This window comes from Geotrypetes seraphini, chromosome 5 (assembly GCF_902459505.1).
Source record: "Geotrypetes seraphini chromosome 5, aGeoSer1.1, whole genome shotgun sequence".
NCBI classification, from domain to species: domain Eukaryota; kingdom Metazoa; phylum Chordata; class Amphibia; order Gymnophiona; family Dermophiidae; genus Geotrypetes; species Geotrypetes seraphini.
In genome coordinates, this window is record NC_047088.1 from 99,498,151 (window position 1) to 99,522,186 (window position 24,036).

The 24,036-nt window shown below is 41.8% G+C and overlaps 1 long non-coding RNA gene and 1 other non-coding gene across 2 annotated transcripts in view; both read right to left on the reverse strand.

Moving 5' to 3' along the window:
- The window catches only part of LOC117361023, a 79,992-nt gene that overhangs the window by 11,901 nt on the left and 44,055 nt on the right, over positions 1-24,036 (reverse strand). The window lies entirely within an intron of this gene.
- Positions 12,359-12,520, reverse strand: LOC117361676. The gene has a single exon (XR_004539715.1). It is a non-coding gene; the product is annotated as a U1 spliceosomal RNA (small nuclear RNA).

The window sequence follows — 24,036 nt, forward strand, 5'->3', positions numbered from 1 at the left end:
GGGCTTAATAGATCATCCCATCACGAGGATATAGGTGTGGCAGGTATTGCGTACTATGAAGCCAGGGAAATCCCCCAGGTTGGATGGCTTTATTGAAAAATGTTATAAACAGTTTCAGGGATGTTTACTACAATTCATTATAAGGCTGTTTATTTCCCTGGAGGGGGATAGCAAGCTTCCATACTTTATGAGACTAGTGAGGATCACAATCATAGTAACATAGTAAATAGCAGCAGATAAAACCTGAATGGTTCATCCAGTCTGCACAATAGTTACATGCATTATAAATGCATGATTAAATTGTTTTTTTTCTTTGATATTTCTGGGCCATAGACCGTAGAAGTCCACCTAGTATTGTTCTTAGTTTCCAACTACTGGCGTTGCCGTCGAAGCTTACTCCAGCCCATCCAAACTATCTCGTCATTTGCAGGATGCAGACCATAAAAGCCTGCCCAGCACTGTCCTCATGTTCCTAATTACTGGAATTCCTCCCCAGTCCAACCTAAACCAAATTACCATATATAGGACACAGTCCATACAAGTTTTCCAGTACTGGCCTTAGTTCTTCACTTTATACCATTCATTTTCTAAATAGAGATCCTCTGTGTTCATCCCACGCTTTTTTAAATTTCATCATCGTCTTCCTCTCCACTACCTCCCACTGAGGGCATGCCAGGCATGAACCACTCTCTCCATAAAAAATAATTTCCCACCATTATTCCTAAGTCTAGCACACCGCAACCTCAATTCATACTCTCTAATTTTACCATTTTCTCTTCTCTGGAAAAGCTTTGTTTCTATATTAGTGCCTTCTAAATGACGCTCATTCTATATGGCAAATGCAAACATATCCATTTGCAAAAAAACACTGTTCAAAAAAGTAATCCATGATTGGAAGAGTAGCCTATGGGTTGGTGCAGTGGCCCGAGAACCAAGGGAATTGGGTTTGATTCCTACTAGTGCAGCTCTTTATGACTCTTGCCAAGTCACTTAGAATATAAGAACATAAGAATTGCCGCTGCTGGGTCAGACCAGTGATCCATCGTGCCCAGCAATCCGCTCCCACGGCAGCCCTTAGATCAAAGACCAGGGCCCTAATTGAGTATAACCTTACCTGCGTACGTTCTGGTTCAGCAGGAACTTGTCTAACTTTGTCTTGAATCCCTGGAGGGTGTTTTCCCCTATAACAGCCTCCGGAAGAGCGTTCCAGATTTCTATCACTCTCTGGGTGAAGAAGAACTTCCTTATGTTTGTACGGAATCTATCCCCTTTTAACTTTAGAGAGTGTCCTCTCATTCTCCCTACCTTGGAGAGGGTAAACAACCTGTCTTTATCTACTAAGTCTATTCCCTTCATTATCTTGAATGTTTAGATCATGTCCCCTCTTAGTCTCCTCTATTCAAGGAAGAAGAGGCCCAGTTTCTCTAATCTCTCACTGTACGGCAACTCCTCCAGCCCCTCAACCAGTTTAGTCGCTCTTCGCTGGACCTTTTTGAGTAGTACTATGTCCTTCTTCATGTACGGCGACCAGTGCTGGACGCAGTATTCCAGGTGGGGGCGTACCATGGTACAGCGGCATGACAACCTTCTCCGATCTGTTCGTGATCCCCTTCTTAATCATTCCTAGCATTCTGTTCGCCCTTTTTGCCGCTGCCGTGCATTGCGCGGACATCTTCATTGACTTGTCTACCAGTACTCCCAAGTCTCTTTCCTGGGGGGGGTCTCTCCGAGTACATTCTGTATTCGTGTATAAGATTTCTGTGCCGACATGCATCACCTTACACTTATCCATGTTAAACTTCATTTGCGATGTTGCGGCTCATTCCTTAACTCTCTATTGCCCAGGGTACAAAATAAGTATCCACATATAATTTATCTATATATTTTATAAGTAAACAGCTTTGATCTGTTCCTGATATGGATGTGGGAGGAGATCTGTTTCTATAGTTGGGTATTACTGCAGTGAGAATGCAGTGTAAACAGCCAGTGACCCCTGACTGGAAGAAGGGGTGGAGAAACTGGAGGGGTGGTACACTATGGTCTCCTTTTACGAAACTGCGATAGCAGTTTCTAGCGCAGGAGCCACACTGAGCAGCTTGCGCTGCTCCCAACGCTCATTGAGTTCCTATGAACGTCAGGAGCAGTGCGGGTCATTCAGCGCGGCTCCCTGCGCTAGAAACTGCTATCGCAGTTTCATAAAAGAGGGGGTATGTATAGGCTTACAGCCATCATATTTAATAAATTGTCTTTATCTGGAAAATGATGTAAAAGCTTTATATTGTGGAGACGAGATAATTGGTGCTTTGTTCTTGATGATGTAGTTTGTTGTTGGGATCTGCTGATTCTGTACAGGGAGGAGAGAAGGGGGGTTGATTAAAATGTTAGGTTTCTTTACAATTGTGTTGTGTAAAAGTTGTACATTGAAGAAACAACTTGAACTGACTGACTGTATTGTTTTGTTGGAAAATGTGTTCAATAAACATCAGTTTAAAAAATTAAGACTTTATCTGAGGCATGATAGAGGGGCATTTCCCTTTTCTCCTCGCCCCCCCCCCCCCCCCGCCATGCTAAGGGGGCTCAGCATTGGAACATGCCGCCGGCAGCCTGCTAATCCTCAGATCTTTCCTAAAGCCAGCCTGTTACTCTGTAACGCAAAGGAAAGAGCATCTAGAGACTGCTGAAATGAAAGGAAATTACATAACAAGAAACATATTCACTTTTAAACCCTTCCAGAACTTCATGACATACAAGAAAAGAGCACGTCTCACAGATGAGAATATATTGCCAAAATAACATTTCCAAACCACAGATTCTCAGAGGATTATAAAAACCAATACAAAAAGTTTGACAACGCTGAGAGAATGGATGTTTTCTAGCTACAGATTGGAACATATGGATATTGTACACTGATCAATATGTTTCTCTTTAACAAGATGAATAGAAATGTTTTTGTAGCTTAAAATAATAGCATTAATGTATATGTGTGTTTGTTCCTTCAAAAAGGAGCTGATATGGCTTTCTGGCTGAAAGAATATTTATAGAGAAACGTGCAGAAGAAACCACAGAAGAACATAGATGACTGACAGGGGTGCTAAACATCGTACAAATTGCTCCTTCCTGGGTCCAGTGAAGGAGCTTGCTTAATATTGGAAGTGCTCAGCACTCACCACCATAGGCAGTGGAACACTTTTTTGTTTGGGGGGGGGGGCAAAAGATCCGCCCAGACTCCACCCAAGCTCCTCCCCTGATCCCATAAGCCTTCATTCATAAGTTGCTCATCCCTCATGATCCTTTGAGAACCTTAAGATCAGCATCTCAGCACCTTTCTTCACATCCCATCTTTAAAAATCATTGGTGGAACGCCGAAATATTCTGGATTTAGACTCACGTGCTGGTCATATTTTTCCTCAGTGTTGGACTCCTTTTAGTAATACACTGATGTCCTATATTAGAGGATGAATTTGATACTGATTTGATTGGATATTTCATGTTTTCCTGTACTGCTTCATAGCATTTCACTTTGTCAAACCCACAGTTGCTGCTGTTCCCGGAGGGGAGGGTGGGGGGAGAAGGCATGGACTGGGAATTGTGTTTTTGGAGTTCTATACACTAATGTTGTACATGTTATGATCTCATTTATTGCAAACCAATAAAAATGATTAAACATAAAAATCATGGAGAGCAAAATGGCGGCGGCGTGCTAACAGCTCGTCAATTACGCTCCACCGTGCCTTGCTATTCCTTAGCTGTTACCTTTTAGAAGAAGAGCGTTTTCTCTCTTCCTCTTCAAAGATGATGCCTCATACTAAACGCAAGGGATTTCTCCGGGCTGATCCCCCCTTGCCCGGTCAAGTTTTGATGGAGCGTTTTCTTACTAGCTGTCCAGCCAGTTCTGAAGGGGGTAAGAGCCCAGCAGTGACTCCGTTGGAGGGAGCCTCCGGAGCTATGGGATTTGAGATCTCACTCTCCCCTCCGGCTATCCGCTTGCCACCTAAGCCGACGCCAGAGGACGTCGAGAACGTGAGTCCTGCAGTCCTTCTGAGTCCAGCGGCTTCACGCAGTGGGGAGCCCAACACCGCTTTGAGCGCAGAGTTACCAACAAGTCCAGGAGCGGAGAATACCCGCTCGACTAAGGTGACATTGGACAGCATTTGGTGGGTACTCCAGAAACTCGAAGATGCGTTTACAAAATCTGCCGACGATATCACCAAAATAGTGAGTAAATTGGATGACCTTTCTACCTCAGTAAATAATATGCAAATTGAAACTTCAGGCAAATTTGACCAAATTAATAAAGAAATTGCTGCAGTTCTCACAGATGAGAATATCGACTGGAACTTTAATTAAAGATAGACTTTTCTTTTTAAAGAAGATTGAACAACTGGAGAATCATAGTAGGAGACTTAGGGCTCCTGTTATCAAGGTGCGGGTAGGCGGTTAACGCGCAGAATACCATGCGTTCAACCACCTGCCGCGCTAGTCACTAACGCCTCCATTGACGAGGCGTTAGTTTTTAGGCTTGCCGCAGGGGTTAGTACGTGATGAAATATCTGATGCGCTAACTCCTGTAGCATGCTTTGATAAAAGGAGCCCTTAATCTTAGAGTTATAAATTTTCCTAAGTCTTTGTCTATTACCCCACTTGATATGTTTAAAAAGTATCTTATTGAGAATTTGAAATTTTCTCCTGAAGCAATTCCTCCTATAAATAAAGTATTCTATCTTCCAAGAAAAGTTGAATCTTCTTTACCGGACAAGCAAAAGGATGGACTTCATGATATGGATTTAAATAATTTGACTGATATATTGGAAACCACTCAAGAAAATATTGAATATCGTGGTACATTAATATTGTCATTAGTATTCGAACAAGATCTAAATGCTATAATGAGAACCTTCATCCGACATTCTCAGGACCCGTTTTTGGGCCAGCGAATCTGGATTTTTCCAGATGTAACAAAATCTATACAAGATCGGAGGAAGGTGTTTCTTGCTATGCGAGAAGAAGTAAAGAGTTTGGGGGCAACTTTTTTGCATATTTATCCTTGCAAATGTTTGATAAGATACACCGGTATTAAATATATCTTCTATATGTCTGAACATCTTCGTAGCTTCTTGGATACTAAGAAAATGCTCTAAGGTTAGCAGTAGTTAAAGACCGGAAGTTTAAATGCACGTTAAGCCATTTCTTTTATTATATTGATTATTGTTTTCTATTAATGAGATCTCCTTATCTCTGAAATTTTGTCTCTCCCTGTATAATTGAGGTCTTCTTAAGAGTTTAAAATTTCCTTTGAATGTTTTCAATTTAAAAAAAATCTTAACACTGGAAGGATTTTCCTTGATTATTATGTTAATATTGGAATTTATGGTGTGTTTATTATTTGAATACTCTGAATTGCTGTAACAAGTGGATGCTTGTGATATTGTTTGAAAAAGGATAAAAAAAAAAAAACAACCCATAAAAATCATTGGTACCCATTGGGCTTCTTCATTCGCAACTATAGCCCCTACAATTTGGAACTCTTTACCTTCACATTTAAGGTCTGAGAAAAATTTAGATAAATTTAAGGGAGGGGGTCGAGAGGTCAGCGGGGGGGGGTCTCGCAGGTTAGCAGGTGGGGGCAGATCGGGAGTTCGGGGGGACATTCTTGGGAGGGGGGTGCGTCGAGGGCAGGAGGGCCTAGGATCCCTCCTGCCCGTATCTTAGTGGGGGTGGGGGGTAGGGGGGGTCACCTGGGCAGGAGGGGTTGGGCTCCCTCCTGCCCAGATTGAGTATGTGTGGGGGGTCACCTAGCCAGGAGTGCTTGGGCTCCCTCCTGACCCAATGTCGGCAGGGGGGGTCGCGGCTCAACGGGGCAGGAGGGCTTGGGCTCCCTCTTGTCCCGATGTTGTTGGGGGGGTCACGGTTTGAAGAGGCAGGAGGGCTTGGGCTCCCTCCTGCCCAGATCGTTGTAGGTGGGGGGTGATGCATCACGGCAGGAGAGATTGGCTATCTCCTCTGCCACGATGCGATCACCCTTCTACCCGAACTGCCACAAACCATGGCAGGAGAGATTGGGCATCTCTCCTGCCACAGGTCACGGTAGTTCAGGTAGAGGGGTGATCGCATCGCAGCAGGGGAGATGAGCCATGTCTCCTGCCGCGATGGTTGCGGTGGGGGGTGGGTAGGTTGCAGGGCCGCTAAGCTGATCGCGCCAGCCTCCATCAGCTCAGCGGGCCCTTTTTCGGCACTTATACCTATTTTGACTTGGTCTAAGTCAAAACGTATAAGTGCCGATTAGGCAACCTTTCAAAATGTTTGGTTATACCTGCTTTACGCCTAGGTATAGGTCAGCCCACCTCCCGCCCTTTCCCCTCCTCTAAAAACGCCTCTTTTCGCTCTGTGTGTTTAGAGGCAGGGGAAAGGCCTATGCTGGTTTTAGATACGTCTAAAACCAGCTTTGGTTATGGGTACTTGGACGATCAGGCTTTTTGATCATCTAAGTACCCATTTAGGCCACTTTTTAGGCGTTTGGGGTTTTTTTTTATTATGAGCTTCTTAGAATTTATGATTAACGTTTCATCAAATTTTAATAAACCTGAAACCTGAAACTTGAACTTGATTGTTATCCTGAAACTATTGCCGACACTGGCACACACCAAATATTTTCTCCCTCAGAGGTCCATTTGAGATCCCATGAAGCTCAGAAGATGTGCTCCGCACCTTGACTCTCCCGAACTCTGGTCCCGTGGGAATTCTTGCTGGGCGGGTCAGGCTTAATGATTCAGCAGTTATTGTTTGTTTTCTGCTGTTGACATCCTGATGTAAGAGCTCAGTGTTTAGTACAGGAAACGAGCCAACCCGCCAACTTTGAACAGGATCATGGTGCTCTTAGCCGGACCTGTGGAAACATCGTGGTGCACTTAACCGGGATCTGTGCGGGGAGCAGGTGCCTGAAACACTTTCACACTATCCTTCAGGTCAGATCAAGAACTGATGAACTTGGCAAGGAGCCGCAGGAATTCCCAATGGAATTCCCTGTCTCAGGCCACACTCAGCCACTTCCTTCAGCACTCCATGCTTGTCTCGAGAAAGGAGATCTTGAACCCATAGTAGAGGAAGTCCTAAGGTCCGTGGAGGCTCATGATGATCGCTTCAATAGGCACTTTCGCAAGTCTGGAAGCTACATTGAGAGCCTGAAGGTCTCCGCCCCCAATGAGTTCGATTTCCTGGTGCCTCTCAGGGGGTTCTCCAACTTTCAGGCCAACACTAGACACCTAAAGCAGGCTGTCTGGTGCCTGGAAAGTGCACCCGATGAGAGTTATGTCCTTGTGATACCATATCAGCAGCCAGGCGCTGAAGACTGGAACGACAGGGATGCAAACATTCCAGTGCTGATGCCTGCGAAAGTGTTGGCTACCTTCAAAAAGAAAGTGGCAGATGCTATTAGCTTCCTAGCAAGGTAAGGATTGTGAGTGCAATTCATTCAAACTATATGCGTGAAAGTCACTAGAAACACAAAAGTTCGCAAATGAATTATATGAATTAAGATTGTTTATTTTTCCTGCCTGATCCAAACATCAATCTACGTCACTTGCAGCAGGAAACTCCAGCTGTAACTTTCTCTGTCCCTATTCGTGGGCTAGAGGTCTGTGTGGATCTCGTCCCTGTCATCGAGAATCCCTTACCCCAGTGGATATTTGAGTGGCCAAGGCAAAAAGTGGTGTGAGAATGGGGAGGATATTACTTTTCATTCAGTTGCTGGCCCTCCCAAGAAAAAGTCCAAAAGATCAAGCAAGCAGGGGTGGATCTAGTTGCCAAACACCCAACATACTGGAGGTAAAGGTTAGAGATGAAATCTGAAAAGTGATATGCCATCAATAAACATGAGAAAATGTGGGTCCTATGACTTGGTTGTTTCACTATGGATGACCCTTTTCTCTATCTTTTTTCATTTATCCCTTTTTTTTAAAAATATTTCTTTCCTGAATCTTCATGACCTGTATTGTAAGCAAGTGCAAAGAGATGCATGTAGGAAAGAGAAACCTGAACTATAGCTACAGTGATTAAGGGGTTCCACATTAGGAATCACGGCCCAGGAAAAGGATCTACCGTACAGTAGATGTCATTGTTGAGGATACATTGAAAGCCTCAGATCAGTGTGTGGCGGCAGCTAAGAAAGCAAATAGAATGTTAGAAATTATCAGGAAAGGAATGGAAAACAAAGATGAAAATGTTATAATGCCCTTGTATTGCTCTATGGTACAGCTGCACCTCAAATGCTATGTTTAATTCTGGTTGCTGTATCTCAAGAAAGATATAGCGGAATTAGAAAAGGTCCAGAGAAGAGTGACAAAAATGAAAAAATAGATGGGATGACTTCCCTATGAGAAAAGGCTAGAGCAGCTAGGACTCTACATCATGGAGAAGAGATGGCTCAGGGGAGAAATGATAGAGGTCTATAAAATATTGAGTGGAGTGGAAAGGATAGATTGTTTTTTCTTTCTAAAAATACTAGGACTAGGGGTCATGCGATGAAGCTACTAAATAGAAGATTTAAAAGAAACAAGAGAAAATATTTCTTCATCCAACATGTAATTAAACTCTGGAATTTGTTGCAGGAGAATGTGGTGGAAGCAGGTAGCTTAATAGGGTTTTAAAAAGGTTAAACGCCCATAAGCCATAGATGGCTTGAGGAAATCCACTGCTTATGCCTAGGATAAGCAGCATAAAATCTGTTTTACTCCTTGGGATCTTGCCAGGTACTTGTGATCTGGGCTGGCCATTGTTTGAAACAGGAAACTCTTATGTTCTTGTGAGGATATTGTAACAGCGGTTAGCATAGCTTGGTTTAAAAAGATTTGGCCAAGTTCCTGAAGGAAAAGTCCATAGTCTCCTATTGAGACAGTCATGGGGGAAGCCACTGCTTGTCCTGGGATCAGTAATATAGAATGTTGCTACTATTTGGATTTCTGCAGGTACTTGTGACCTGGATTGGCCACTGTTGGAAACAGGATACTGAACTAGATGGACCATTGGTTTGACTCAGTATGACTATTGTTGCATATGTTCTCTTTTTCTTTTTCTCCAAACATTTGTATTTCTTTCAGTTTCTGAATGTAACTGGCTTGAAAAGGCATGGGCTAAATCTAATTTACTTCCTTTTTTATAGCTCCTTTTATCTTTTCTGTTATCTCTATGCCTTTCTATGAATGCACTTTTCCTATCTATCAAGCTCAGTTTATTTAATCACCTCTTTGGACTGAACCCAGAATTTTTGGCTTCTTCTAAAACCAAATCTGCAACTGAAAGTGGCTCCTTGGTTGCAGCAGAAACTGAAACCATAAACAAAAATGCTCTCAACCAAAAAAGCTCACCCCATGATAGTGTCCTCCCCCTCCTCTTGCCATTACCCTAGCCCCCAACCCACCTGCCTGATATGCGGGGGAGGAGGGAGGTAAAAGTTTTTGAAGTCAGCCAGGACAGGAGGTGGGAGGGATCCCTTCTGTCATGGCCCCCAGGTCTTACAGCAGGCCCAGTGGAGGCCTGCAAGACATCGGAAGAGAGAGGGCACAGGGCAGGAAGGGAGGGGGACAAGGTGCAGAGCCAGGCAGGGGAGGGAGTGAGGCTGGGTGCAGAGCTGGGCAGGGCACTTGAATATTAACCACCCAGTTTATATATGAGTGAACCTTTTTTCCTCCTTTTTGTGGGGAAAAGATTACCCCAGTTTATATTCAGGTCAGCTTATATTCAAGTATATACGGTATTTCCATGTAATTTCATTGACTGTTCCCTGTTTTTTGTACTTTTTGAAAGGGTGAAAAAGTGATTCACTTTTACCTGTTCTACACTACTCAGGATTTTGTAGCAGAGAATAACACGGGGACAAATTTTTTCCCGTCCCCACGGGAACTCATTTTCCCATCCCAGTGAAGTTCTTTGCCTGCCCCTGCCCCTGCCCCATTCCTGCAAGCCCTGTCCTCATCTGCATAAGCCTCAAACACTTTAAAATCATAAGCGTTTGAGGCTTATGCGGTTAAGGCAGAGCTTGCAGGAATGGAGCAGAGTCAAAGACAGCAACAAAACTCATGGGGATGGTACAGGGGAAACTGAGTTGGGATGGGAAAAATTTGTCCCTGTGTCATCTCTATTTTGTAGGCCTCAGTTACACCCCTTTAGCTTCTCTTTTCCAAGCTGAACAGCTCCAACCTCTTTAGCCTCTCCTCATATGAGAGGAATCCCATCACCTTTATTATTTCGGTCACTCTTTTTTCAACCTTTCCTAACTCTACTATATCTTAATATATGGCGATCAGAACTGTGCATGATACTGAAGGTGGGGATGCACCATGGAGAAACACAGAGGCATTATAATATTCCTGGCCTTATTTACTATCCGTTCTTAATTTTTTTTTTTTGCTGCAGCCACACACTTGATGTGAGATGTAAAATTTAATTTTGTCCTGGTTTTTCTGCTTTTACAGACCTACAACGCTATCATTTAATAATAATAATAACTTTATTCTTATATACCACCAGACCTTAGCGGTTCTAGGCGGTTTACAACTTCTTCTGTTCCTGACCCGCTGCCATAATCAGGTAACGTCACACGCTGTAAAGTACTTCCACCCAACCAGTACAAAATGTTTGCACTGTTGGCATGTGCTCCTTGGGGCTCCTCCTTGGTCGCCTCCTTAGTATTTATACTTTGCTTCTGTTGGTCTATCCCGGTATTTCCTATTTTACAATCTTTGGCTATGCTACCACTTTCAGCTTTATCCTCTTTTTCCATTCCTATGTTTATTCGACAACATCCCCCCTCTGCCTCATCCCACCTAGCTCTAGGCAACTTGCTGCTCCTCCTGTTCTACATGGATCTTCTACTGGCATTTTCTCTGTTTCCAGAACAAACATTGGGCTTCTTAATGTGAGGTCTCTCAGACATAAAGCACCATTACTTTTGGATCTTATTCAGACACATCATTTGAACATTGTATGTACCACTGAAACTTGGCTTCGCCCTAGCAATACATCCACTCTTCTTGACTCCTGTCAACCTAATTTTCTTTCATTTCATGTCCCACATCCCTCATGCCAGGATGGGGGAGTTTGGTTTTATACTACTAAATTTAACATTACCCTTTGCTCAGCCTCTCACAAACCTCTTTCAATTCTGAAAGTCTTAATTTTACGAGTTTCAATTCATAATCAAAATGCACCATTTTTCTAGTGTTAGTATATCAGCCCCCTTCTATTTTAACTGATTCATTAGAAAAACTTCTAGCCTTTGTTGCAGAATCTTCAATTATATATAGCCCACTACTGTTACTTAGTGACTTCAATTTTCCAGCCTCCGCTGCTATCTGTCCTTTTCGTTCATTTGCTTCCATCATTGGTCTTACTCAACATGTTAATATCCCCACTTATTCAGCAGGGAACCTTTTAGACTTACCCCCCCCCCCACCCCCTTTACAAAACCACGCAAGAGTTTTTAGTTCCAGCCAGCACGCTGAATGCTCTGCGCTGCTCTGATGCTCATAGGAACTCTATGACCGTCGGAGCAGTGCAGAGCATTCAGCACACCGTCCAGCACTAAAAACTTCTGTGCTTTTGTAAAAAGTTAGTATTTACTTTGAATGGCCTTGCAGTCTCACCCAATTCGTTTTGGGTTATTCTCTACCCTTGGACTGATCACTTGCTTATTTCCTTCATGCTTCAATTTTCTTCCTATTCCCCTAAATGTTCCGTTCTGCCTTTTCCCTTGTGTTCTTGATGAATGCACAATTACTGCAATTAATAATGATCTTAAGGTTACTCTCCCTTCTCTAGACTCTACTTACTTTGAAAGTCAGATTGAATGTCTTCATTCAGTTCTTTTAGAAATTATCATTGGACATGCACCACTAAACAATATCACATTTAAACCTTTTTCCTAAAAAGCCCCCTGGTATTCACCTCTCCATTTAATTAGAACATATGTCCATAGAGCTGAGAGATTTTGGACGAAATCCAGGACTGTAATCGCTCTTTCATTATTTAAGTCTAGATTTTGGGATTATCAAACTGCATTGCAGAAGGCCAAGAAAGATTATTTCAATCATTGTCTTTCACGTTCTTTGAATCGATCCCATGTAGTCTTTGTTTTATTTGATTTCACTTGAGTTTACAGTAAACCCAGATTACAATCCTACTATTCTTTCTTTTGACTTTCTTGATAAGGCCTGGGAAGAAAAATTAACATCCTTACTTGCCTCTTTAGGTCTTTCCCCACTATCTTCTCAGCTCCATTTTTCCTTTCTCCACCAGCTTAAAACCCACATTGCCCCTCCTGTTGCTCCTCCTTTAATCTACCAGGTATATCTGATAATTTTTTTTTATCAGGAAAGCGCGAACTCATTCCCCCACTACCAAAAATTATGCAGTCGACTTTCCTATATTTGGGGAAATCGCAGGGGTCAACCCATCTGAAGTGCAAGGAATGAGCCTCACCCTGGGAGAACCACCTTCCTCATCATGATATCTCCCCCGCCAGGGGTATAAACATACCCCTCTTTTACGAAACTGCATGTTTCTAGCGCAGAGAGCGGCGCTGCTCCTGACGCTCATAGGAACTCTATGAGTGTCGGGAGCAGCATGGCTCACCACGCTAAACACAACTAATGCAGTTTAATATAAGAGGGGGTTAGTGTTTAGTAAAGAAACTATCAACAACATTAGCTCCAACCCCCCTGCCTTTGCTGCATCGCAATCTTAGTGAGGGAGTAGTACCTTCTATCTGGAAATACGCTTCAGTTTGTCCACTTCTGAAGAAACTTAATCTTGCCAATGACAACTCTTTATCCTCTAACTTTTGCCTGATTTCAAACCAGCCATTCTTCTCCAAAATCCAAGCGACCGAAATGCAAGGGACCTGGGGAGAGGAAGAAGCGATATGGATTGCTCTGAAAAGAGAAGATGGAACTTCTATCTACGTGGGTGTAGTCTACAGACCTCCGACTCAATCGCAGCAAATTGATAAGGATCTGATTGTGGATATCCAAAAGTTTGGAAGGAAAGAGGAGGTTCTGCTGTTGGGAGATTTCAACCTGCCGGATGCGGACTGGAATGTTCCGTCTGCGGAATCGGAAAGAAGTAGGGAGATTGTGGATGCCTTTCAAGAGGCTCTGCTCAGACAAATGGTGACGGAACCCACAAGGGAAAAAGCGATATTGGATCTGGTCCTCACAAATGGAGAGAGTATCTCTAATGTTCGAGTGGGTGCTCACCTGGGTAGTAGCGATCATCAAACGGTTTGGTTTGATATAACGGCTAAAGTGGAGAGTGGCCGCACGATACTTAAAGTCCTAGATTTCAAACGTACGGACTTTAATGCAATGGGAAAGTACCTGAAGAAAGAGCTGTTAGGATGGGAGGACATAAGAGAAGTGGAAAGACAGTGGTCTAAGCTGAAAGGAGTGATAAAAATGGCTACGGACCTTTATGTGAAGAAAATCAATAAAAACAAAAGAAAAAGGAAGCCGATATGGTTCTCCAACCTAGTGGCTGAGAAAATAAAGGCGAAAGAGTTGGCGTTCATGAAATATAAAAAAACCCAAGAAGAGGAGAGCAGAAAGGACTACAGGGTGAAACTGAAAGAAGCCAAGAGAGAGATACGTTTGGCGAAGGCACAGGCGGAAGAACAAATGGCTAAAAATGTAAAAAAAGGGAGATAAAAATTTTTTTCAGATATATTAGTGAAAGGAGGAAGATAAAAAATGGAATTGCTAGGCTAAAAGATGCTGGGAACAAATATGTGGAGAGTGATGAGGAGAAAGCAAATGTGCTAAACAAATACTTCTGTTCTGTGTTCACAGAAGAAAATCCTGGAGAAGGACCGAGATTGTCCGGCAAAGTTACACGAGAAAATGGAGTAGATTCTGCGCCGTTCACGGAGGAGGGTGTTTATGAGCAACTTGAAAAACTGAAGGTGGACAAAGCGATGGGACCAGACGGGATCCATCCCAGGATACTAAGGGAACTCAGAGAGGTTCTGGCGAGTCCTATTAAAGACTTGTTCAACAAATCTCTGGAGACGGGAGTGATTCCTGGGGATTGGAGGAGAGCGGATGTGGTCCCTATTCATAAAAGTGGTCACAGGGATGAAGCAGGAAACTACAGGCCGGTGAGCCTCACTTCAGTTGTTGGAAAAATAATGGAAGTGTTGCTGAAAGAAAGGATAGTGTATTTCCTTGAATCTAATGGGTTACAGGATCCGAGGCAACATGGCTTTACAAAAGGTAAATCGTGCCAAACGAACCTGATTGAATTTTTTGATTGGGTGACCAGAGAGCTGGATCGAGGACATATGCTAGATGTAATTTATTTGGATTTCAGCAAAGCCTTTGATACAGTTCCTCATAGGAGGCTGTTGAACAAACTTGAAGGGCTGAAGTTAGGACCCAAAGTGGTGAACTGGGTCAGAAACTGGCTGTCGGACAGACGCCAGAGGGTGGTGGTTAATGGAAGTCGCTCGAAGGAAGGAAAGGTGACTAGTGGAGTCCCTCAGGGTTCGGTGCTGGGGCCAATCCTGTTCAATATGTATGTAAGTGACATTGCTGAAGGGTTAGAAGGAAAAGTGTGCCTTTTTGCAGATGATACCAAGATTTGTAACAGAGTAGACACCGAAGAGGGAGTGGAAAATATGAAAAAGGATCTGCAAAAGTTAGAGGAATTGTCTAATGCCTGGCAACTAAAATTCAATGCAAAGAAATGCAGAGTAATGCATATAATAGGAAGGAACCGTATATGCTGGGAGGAGAGAAGCTGATATGCACGGACGGGGAGAGGGACCTTGGGGTGATAGTGTCCGAAGATCTAAAGGCGAAAAAACAGTGTGACAAGGCAGTGGCTGCTGCCAGAAGGATTCTGGGCTGTATAAAGAGAGGCGTAGTCAGTAGAAGAAAGAAGGTGTTGATGCCCCTGTACAGGTCATTGGTGAGGCCCCACTTGGAGTATTGTGTTCAGTTTTGGAGACCGTATCTGGCGAAAGACGTAAGAAGACTTGAGGCGGTCCAGAGGAGGGCGACGAAAATGATAGGAGGCTTGCACCAGAAGACATATGAGGAGAGACTGGAAGCCCTGAATATGTATACCCTAGAGGAAAGGAGAGACAGGGGAGATATGATTCAGACGTTCAAATACTTAAAGGGTATTAACGTAGAACAAAATCTTTTCCAGAGAAAGGAAAATGGTAAAACCAGAGGACATAATTTGAGGTTGAGGGGTGGTAGATTCAGGGGCAATGTTAGGAAATTCTACTTTACGGAGAGGGTGGTGGATGCCTGGAATGCGCTCCCGAGAGAGGTGGTGGAGAGTAAAACTGTGACTGAGTTCAAAGAAGCGTGGGATGAACACAGAAGATTTAGAATCAGAAAATAATATTAAAGATTGAACTAGGCCAGTTACTGGGCAGACTTGTACGGTCTGTGTCTGTGTATGGCCGTTTGGAGGAGGATGGGCAGGGGAGGGCTTCAATGGCTGGGAGGGTGTAGATGGGATGAAGTAAGTCTTAACAGAGATTTCGGCAGTTGGAACCCAAGCACAGTACAGGGTAAAGCTTTGGATTCTCGCCCAGAAATAGCTAAGAAGAAAAAAATAAAAATAAAAAAATTTTAAATTGAATCAGGTTGGGCAGACTGGATGGACCATTCGGGTCTTTATCTGCCGTCATCTACTATGTTACTATGTATGTTACTATGTTTTTTAATAACTATCAAGTTTTGTGAAAGCTACTGACATTCTTCATCCATTTCTGGGAGGATGTCACCTTCACACAGTACTGAGACACTTTTGCTTGCGTTGAATGATACAATCAGATCCTCTCTTGATGCTCATTGCTCAATCATCCTTGTCTCTTTGGACGCTTCCTCAGCTTTTGATCTTGTAGACCATGCAATCCTTGTAAAAAGTCTACATGCTGTCAGAATTAGAGGTCTGGTTCTTGCAAGGTTTATTAGTTATCTTTCACAGAGGACATATAGGATGACTTTCAACACTTAAAGCTCTGATACCTTCCCAATATTGTCAGGTGTTCCACAGAGCTCTATTCTTGCTCCTCCCCCCTCACTACTTACAGTTATTCAGGATTATGGAGCTACCCTTCTGTTATGCTGATGATACACACATTTGCTTTCGCTGCATAGATCCTGTAACTTCATGTCAAGATGTTAATACTTGCCTGAACTCAGTGTCAGCATGGCTAAAAAAATCTCCTTGCACTTAACCTTGCCAGCTTCTTTTAATTCCCTCCCTCCCACCCCACCCCCACCCATGCCAAATTCACTCTTAATTGACAGCCATACTTTAAAGTTTGTAGTGACAATCAGGATTTTTGGTATTGTTTTTGACACGATTGACTTTTAAACCTCGAATTAATTCGGTTATTTGTTCTTTATATTTTGCACTGCAAAGGATTAGATCTTTTCAACCACTTTTATCACGCAATCTATTATGTTTATTAATTCATGCACTAGTCATTTCCCATTTGGACTACTGCAATTCACTATATGCATTGATATCATTGATACCATTGGTAATGGAACCCGCTCAGGAAGGGGTCATACTGGACTTAGTGCTTACAAATGGGGAAAGTGTTTCTGATGTTACAAAGGGTGATCATCTGGCATCCAGTAATCACTGCATGGTATAGTTTAATATTAAGATGGGTATAGAGAGGGCTCATTCAAAAGCAAAGGTTCTAGACTGTAAAAAAAAACAAACAACTAACTTTGTTCGGATGGGGGATTACATCAAGGAATTATTGTCTGGATGGGAACATCTGGAAGGAGTGGAAATGCAGTGAGCAATCACGGTTTCGATTATTCATGGTTTTTAGCTTGCTGGTTCCTCTCCCCAAATTACATCAGCTTGCATAGAGAAATCACTGATTCCCAGCGTTTACAGAGAAAATCGTTGATTCCCAGCACTTTCTTCACCGTGTTTTGCTTCTCCTTCAGGAACAGGCCAGGTCTCCCACCATGTTATTCGCGGTTTCACCATATTCATGATGGTTTTTAATAGAAGACAGCGAATAACATATGAAAATATTATTCGCGGGTCTGTTAATCCCCTATCACAGCGAATATGGAGGGAGAAGTGTATATCTTTCCTTGGAAAACTCCCCCAAATGGAAATGAATTGAACTGCTGAAGAGACTTCTTTACCCAATTTTATTGCATCTAAGCAATAGGATGTTCTTTTCATAATGATCTTGCAGCTGATTTCCATATGACTATAGAAGCAGAACAAATTCCTATTTTGCACTCCATTCTCATCAGTGCAAAAGGAAACAAATATGGAAAGCTCTCAAAATTCTTTTCCAACCCCTGTTTAAGGGCATGAACCAGGACTAGAGATTCCTCCAGGAGGTCAGAAAGGCAATCCCACACACTTCAATTCTCCACTCTTTCCAGAAATGATGTAGTAGAGTACCACACCACTACATTTGCTGTGAAGCACTTCCCTCGAAACTCCAAAAAAAGTCATTGCAGATGGGACAGTACTCTAGCACAGGCAACGCTGATTATATACAAATTTTTGCAAAGTCCACAACTTCTTTTTGATTACTTCACTTTTCACTGAGAACAGAAAGTTCTCTATATCCGCTTTTCACCCTGTTCAGCATTTAACATCAGCAGATCTTAAGATGAAATAATGGAACACATTTACAGTCTTTGATTATCTCTTTCTGCTGTAGGGTCTCAAGACAATTAGTGACAATAGTAACATACTGTAGTAAATGACAGCACATAATGACCTTTGTGGTCCATCCAGTCTGCCCAACAGTCACATATATTCTCGATTTGTTTTACTTGCTAAATTTCAATATACAGTACAATGTTTTCCCCTCCCCCCCTGAGATAGGGGTGGGGGGAGAGGAAACTTCAGATTTGAATGTGGTATAAATTATATATAATTGCTCTTGATCCTTCCTTCCGCATATGGGATGGAGACTGTAGAAGTCTGTCCAGCATCGGCTACACCGCCCCACAGCTGGAGTTGCCATAAAAACAAACTCCAGCTCCTTCCCCCCATCCCCCCTGATCCATCTTGCCATATACTGAACACAGACCACAGAAGTCCATCCAGCATCATCTTCATTTCCCTGCTGCTGGGCTTCCATTTAAGCACCATTCCTATACATCATAAATGAAGTTCTAGTTTTTGATCTGTCAAATTTTGTGTCGGTATTTTCCTCTTTCTGTTTAGGGATCTTTTGTGTTTATCCCATGCATTTTTGAACTCTGTCACTGTTTCTGCCTCCACCACTTCTATAGGAAGGGCATTCTAGGCATCCACTACCCTCTTCATGAAGAAATATTTCCTAAGTCTACCACTCCACAACCTCATATTTTATCCTCTAGTTTTACTGCTTCTTCACCTGTGAAATAGATTTGTTTGTAGATTAATACCCTTCAAGTATTTAAACATCTCATATCATATCTCCTATATCCCTTCTTTCCTCCAGGGTATACATATTCAGGTATTCAAGACTCTTCTCATACATCTCTTGGTGTAATCCCAATATCATTTTCATCACCATCCTCTGGACCACTTCAAGTCTTACATCATTAGCAAGGTATGGCCTTACAAGTGGGACCTCACCAATTATTTGTACAGGGGCAACACTTCTCTTTTTCTGCTGCCAATGGGAATGGCAGACCTCTGGTCTGACTCAGCAGGGGCAACTTCTTATGTTCTTATGTTCTAATTCTTCTCTCTATGCAGCCCAGCATCCTTCTGGCTACAGCCACCATCTTGTCACATTGTTTCTCAGCCTTGAGATCCTCAGATACCATCATGCCAAGTTCTCTCTCCCTTTCTGTGCATATCAGCTTCTCACTCCCAAGCAAATACAGTTCCTTTGGTTTTTACTCTCCAAGTGCATCACTCTGCACTTCTTCACATTAAATTTAAACTGCCAGACATTAGTCCATTCTTCCAACATTCTCAGATCTCATGTTTTCTATTCCCTCAAATGTTTCTACTCTGTTGCAAATCTTCATGTTATCTGGAAAAAGACACACTTTTCCTTCTAAGCCTTCAGAAATATCACTCACAAATATATTGAACAGAACAGGCCCTAATACCGATCTCTGAGGCACACCATACTCACCTTTCTTTTCTCCAAGCAAATTCTATTCACCACCGTGCTCTGTCATTTGTCCATCAACCAGTTTCTAATCCATGTCATCACTTTGGGTCCTAATTTCAGCCCACTAAGTTTATTGATGAGCCTCCTATGAAGAACTATGTCAAAAGCTTTGTTGAAATCCAGGTAGACTGCATCTAGTGCACATCCTCTATCCAATTCTCTGGTCACCCAGTTAAAGAAATTGATCAGATTCGTTTGGCATGATTTCCCCTTGGTGAAACTATGTTGTCTCAGATCTTGTAATCCATTGGATCCAGGTAGTTCAGTATTCTTTCCTTCAACAGTTTCCATTATCTTTCTAACCACCGAAGTGAGGTTTACCAGCCTGTAGTTTATAGCTTCTTTTCTGTTACCACTTTTGTGAAGAGGGACCACATTCGCTCTTCTCCAATCCCAAGAATTCTCTCCTGCCTCCAAGAATTTATTAAACAAATCTGCAAGAGGTCCTGCAAGAACTTCTCTGAGTTCCCTCAGTACCCTAAGATCAGGGTCCACTTTTAGTTTTCCCAGTTTTTCATAAATGCTTTCTTCCATGAACAGAGTGATATCTACTGTACTCCATTCCCATATACTGTACACCTTGGTCAACCAACCAAGGTCCTTCTCCAGACTTTTCTTCTGTGAACACAGAACAGAAATATTTGTTTAACTCATTAGCTTTATTCTCATCATTTTCCACATAGTTCTCAGCATCTTTTAGTCTCACAATTCCATCTCAACTTCCTCCTTTCTCCAATATACCTTAAAAAAAAGTCTTGTCTCCTCTTTTTATCTCTCTAGCCACTTTTTTCCTTTACCTGCGCTTTCGCCAGTCATATTTCTCTCTTTGCTTCTTTGAGTTTTATCTTTTATTCTTTTCTCTGTTTCCCTTCTTGTGTCCTTTTGTATTCTTTGAATGCCGCCTCTTTTGCATTTTTTTTTTTTCAGCCACCTGTTTAGAGAACTATAACGGTTTCCTTTTCCCCTTGTTTTTATTAACTTTACTCACATAGAGTTGTTGCCAATTTTATAGCTCCTTTCAGCTTGGACCATAGTTTTTCTACTTCCCTTATATCCTCCCATCCTGTCAGTTCTTTCTTCAGGAATGTTTTCAATGTACTGAAATCAGCATGCTTGAAATCCAGGACTTTGAGCTTTGTGTATCCATATCTGCTTTAGCTCTTAAATCAACCATACTGTATGATGTTCACTTTTACCAAGGTGGGCACCCACCCAGACATTAGACACACTTTTACCATTTGTGAGCATCAGATCTAGTGTCGTCCCTTCAATCATTAGTTCCATCACCATTTGTTTGAGCAGAGATCTGTGAAGGGCATCCACCATCTCTTTGCTTCTTTCTGATGTTCCAGTCCACATCAGATAAGCTGAAATCTCCTAGTAACAGCAGCTCCCCTTTCAGACTCAGCTTATGGATATTTGCAACCAACTATTTGTCCAGCTTCTCTGTTTGTGTTGGAGGCCTATAGAAACATGATGGCCCATCCACAGTAACCATAACTTTCTCTCTCCGAGAGATCCCACATGCCTATCCCAGGCCCTCTTGAATTCAGACACAGTCTCTGTTTCCACCACCTCTTCTGGAAGACTATTCCATGCATCTACCACCCTTTCTATAAAAAAAGTATTTCCTTAGATTACTCCTGAGCCTATCACCTCTTAACTTCATCCTATGCCTTCGCATTCCAGAGCTTCCTTTCATTACATTACATTACATTACATTACATTAGGGATTTCTATTCCGCCATTACCTTGCGGTTCAAGGCGGATTACAAAAGGTTAATTTAAAAAATACAGAGTTACAATGATTAGCTAGAGAGGTAAGTTGTAGATTTTATAAACATTAACGGGTTGTTGAGGGTGAGGTGGTTTGTAAGAGAATTAATAGTTGGTCATAGTGGAGGTTCTTTTGTTGTTGTTAGTGCAGTAATGGGTAGATCAGATGTCGGTTTTAGAGTTACTCAGAGGTCGTGATGTTATTGCTGCTTCAGGAATTTCTTGAAAAGTGTGGTTTTTATTTCTTTTCTGAACGTCCTATAGTCTGGGGTGGTCATCAGAAGGTTGGAGATCTGGTTGTCCAGCCTTGCGGCTTGAGTGGCTAGGAGGCCGTCGTGTAGTTTTGTTCTTTTTACTTCCTTGATTGGGGGGGGTATGAATGGGGAGTGTGTTTTTCTGTGTCTGGTAGTGGGTGCTAGGATGAGGCGATTGTTCAAGTATGATGGGCTGTCTCCGTGTAGGGTTTTAAATAGTATGCAGTAGAATTTGAATTGGATTCTTTCTTGGATTGGAAGCCAATGTGAGTTGATGAAGGCTTCAGTGATGTGGTCATGTTTTCTCAATGAGTAGATGAGTCTCAAAGCTGTATTTTGGATTGTTTGGAGTTGTTTAATCGTAGTTACAGGGCAAGGAAGGAAGAGGATGTTGCAGTAGTCCAATATACCTAGTATTAGGGATTGTACTATAAGTTGGAATTGTGTTCTTTCAAAGAATTTTCGGACTTGTCTCAGATTTCTCATGACTGCGAATGATTTCTGAATTGTTTTATTTATTTGCGGTTGCATAGTGCAGCATCTGTCTATGGTCATGCCAAGTAGTTTTATGGTGGTTTGGATTGGATATTTGATTCATGCACATTTACGCCACATAGGTATTTAAATGTCTCTCAAGAAAAAACAAGAGTAAGAAAATAACTCGAAAAAATCCACAAAAAAATATATTACTCACCAGGGAGTATTTTTTGTAGATTTTTTTTAATTTAAATGTCTCTATCATATCTCCCCTTCCCGCCCTTCCTCCGAAGTATACAGATTGAGATCTTTAAGTCTGTCCCCATTCCTGACAGAAACCTAAATAGTAGCAGCGTTTCATGCTACTAATCCCAGGACAAGCAGTGGCCTCCCCCCATGTCTGTCTCAATAGCAGACTATGGACTTTTTCTCCAGGAACTTGTCCAAACCTTTTTAAACCTATCTCTGTTAACCGTTGTTATCACATCCTCTGGCAACGAGTTCCAGAGCTTAACTATTCTTTCAATGAAAAAATATTTCCTCCTATTGTTTTTAAAAGAATTCCCTTGTAATTTCATTTCAGTGACCCCTAGTCCTTGTCATTTTTAATGGAGTAAAAAATTAAATTCACTTGTACCCATTCTACACTGCTCAGGATTTTGTAGGCCTCACTCAAATCTCTCCTCAACCGCCTCTTTTCCAGTCTGAAGAGCCCTAACATGTTAGTATTTCTTCATATGAGAGGACCTTAAAGGATCTTACCTTAAAGATAGTCTGCCCAATATTTAAAACCATTTAACTGGCCAGGGGAGAACACTTTGAAAGAAGCGGTGCTAACGGCTCACCGAGACCAGCAGTAGTATCGGGAGCCCCTCTCCAGCAGGGCACCTGATCAGTTACACCCCTCCCCTGATCCATATATATTTTTTATTTCTCTTGATACTTATTTTTTTATCTCTATTTTTTAATTTATTTTACTTATTTATTTTTAATTCTATCTTTAAATTTATTTATTCATTACTTGGTGTAATATTCATTTCTATCTCTATCTCTGTCTTTATATTTTATCTTTATTTTTCATAAATTGTCTCTTCAGGTACTTTAGTTAGATTGTGAGCCTTTGGGATAGTTAGGGAATTTCCAAGTACCTATCTTATCTATTTTTATTTATTGTATCTTTTAATGCATTCATTTTTGTAAACCACTTAGAAACCTCACGGTTATTAGCGGTATATAAGAATTAAATTAAATTAAAATTAAATCTGGCAATATTCAGTGGGGGATAGATGATTATCTTTCACTGAATATTGCCATTTTGCACTTAGTGGGTAGCTGGTTATATGTAGTGCATTGCTGGCTATGTATGATGACCAAATTAGGGTGCCAAAATAACTAGAATATCTTTGGCTGTTTTAAACCTAGCTGAAAAACCAAAACCCTTCAGACATGTTGCCAACTACAGCACGAACTTTCACTATTTTTATGCATTTAGCTTATCAAGAGACATTATGAAATTTTAGCAATATTATTTTAGCATTGCACGGCTTCCTGAAGAATTTTAGGATTAATTTTTTCAGAGCACTTTAGCATGAACTTTTTCTGAGCGCTTGCACTTTAAGGACTTCATACACTGTGATGATTTTGGAAGTTTATCCATGAATTTTACTATTTTTTTCTTTATTATTTTTCATTTTGCCTTCTCCCTTGGTGTGAATATTAATAAGTAATTTATACAATATTTATATTACACCGGTTATATTGAAAAGGACTAAATGATGTATGGGGAAATTCTCATTTAGACTCACGTCTGGTGCTGGTCACCTATGAGTTATTGCCCAAGCCCATAATCTCTCGTTTACTTTTGAAGGGCTCATACTGATGTCCATTATTTAATAGATTTGTTCCTAGCTTATGTATTCCCCCCAAGGGACAAAGAGTGTTAGCCAACTTCTAATTAGATTTAAGCCTAGCTGGCCAGCACTGAATACCAGCTAGGCTGGTTAAATTTAAACTGGCAAAAAAGAACCCAGATATTCACTGCTGGTCACCAGAAATGGCATGGCATTGAAATATGTAGGCTGATCATCAGCTGTGGGAGTCAGCCCAACTGACTTCTATGGTCTGAATGTGACCAGGAATACTTGGAATGATAACACAGGTCAACACATCATTTTCATCAGAGTTAACTAACGTTGGGTGGGTTTTGTAGTATTTTTCATGCTGATTTCAAATCTGTGTTTAGTTTTTCACTAGTTCCAGTCCGCATCAGGTAACGAGGCTCATTATATATAATTATAAACATTAATTGGGCGATATATCATGCGTTTATAGGATAAACGTATAAGGAGGGTTAAC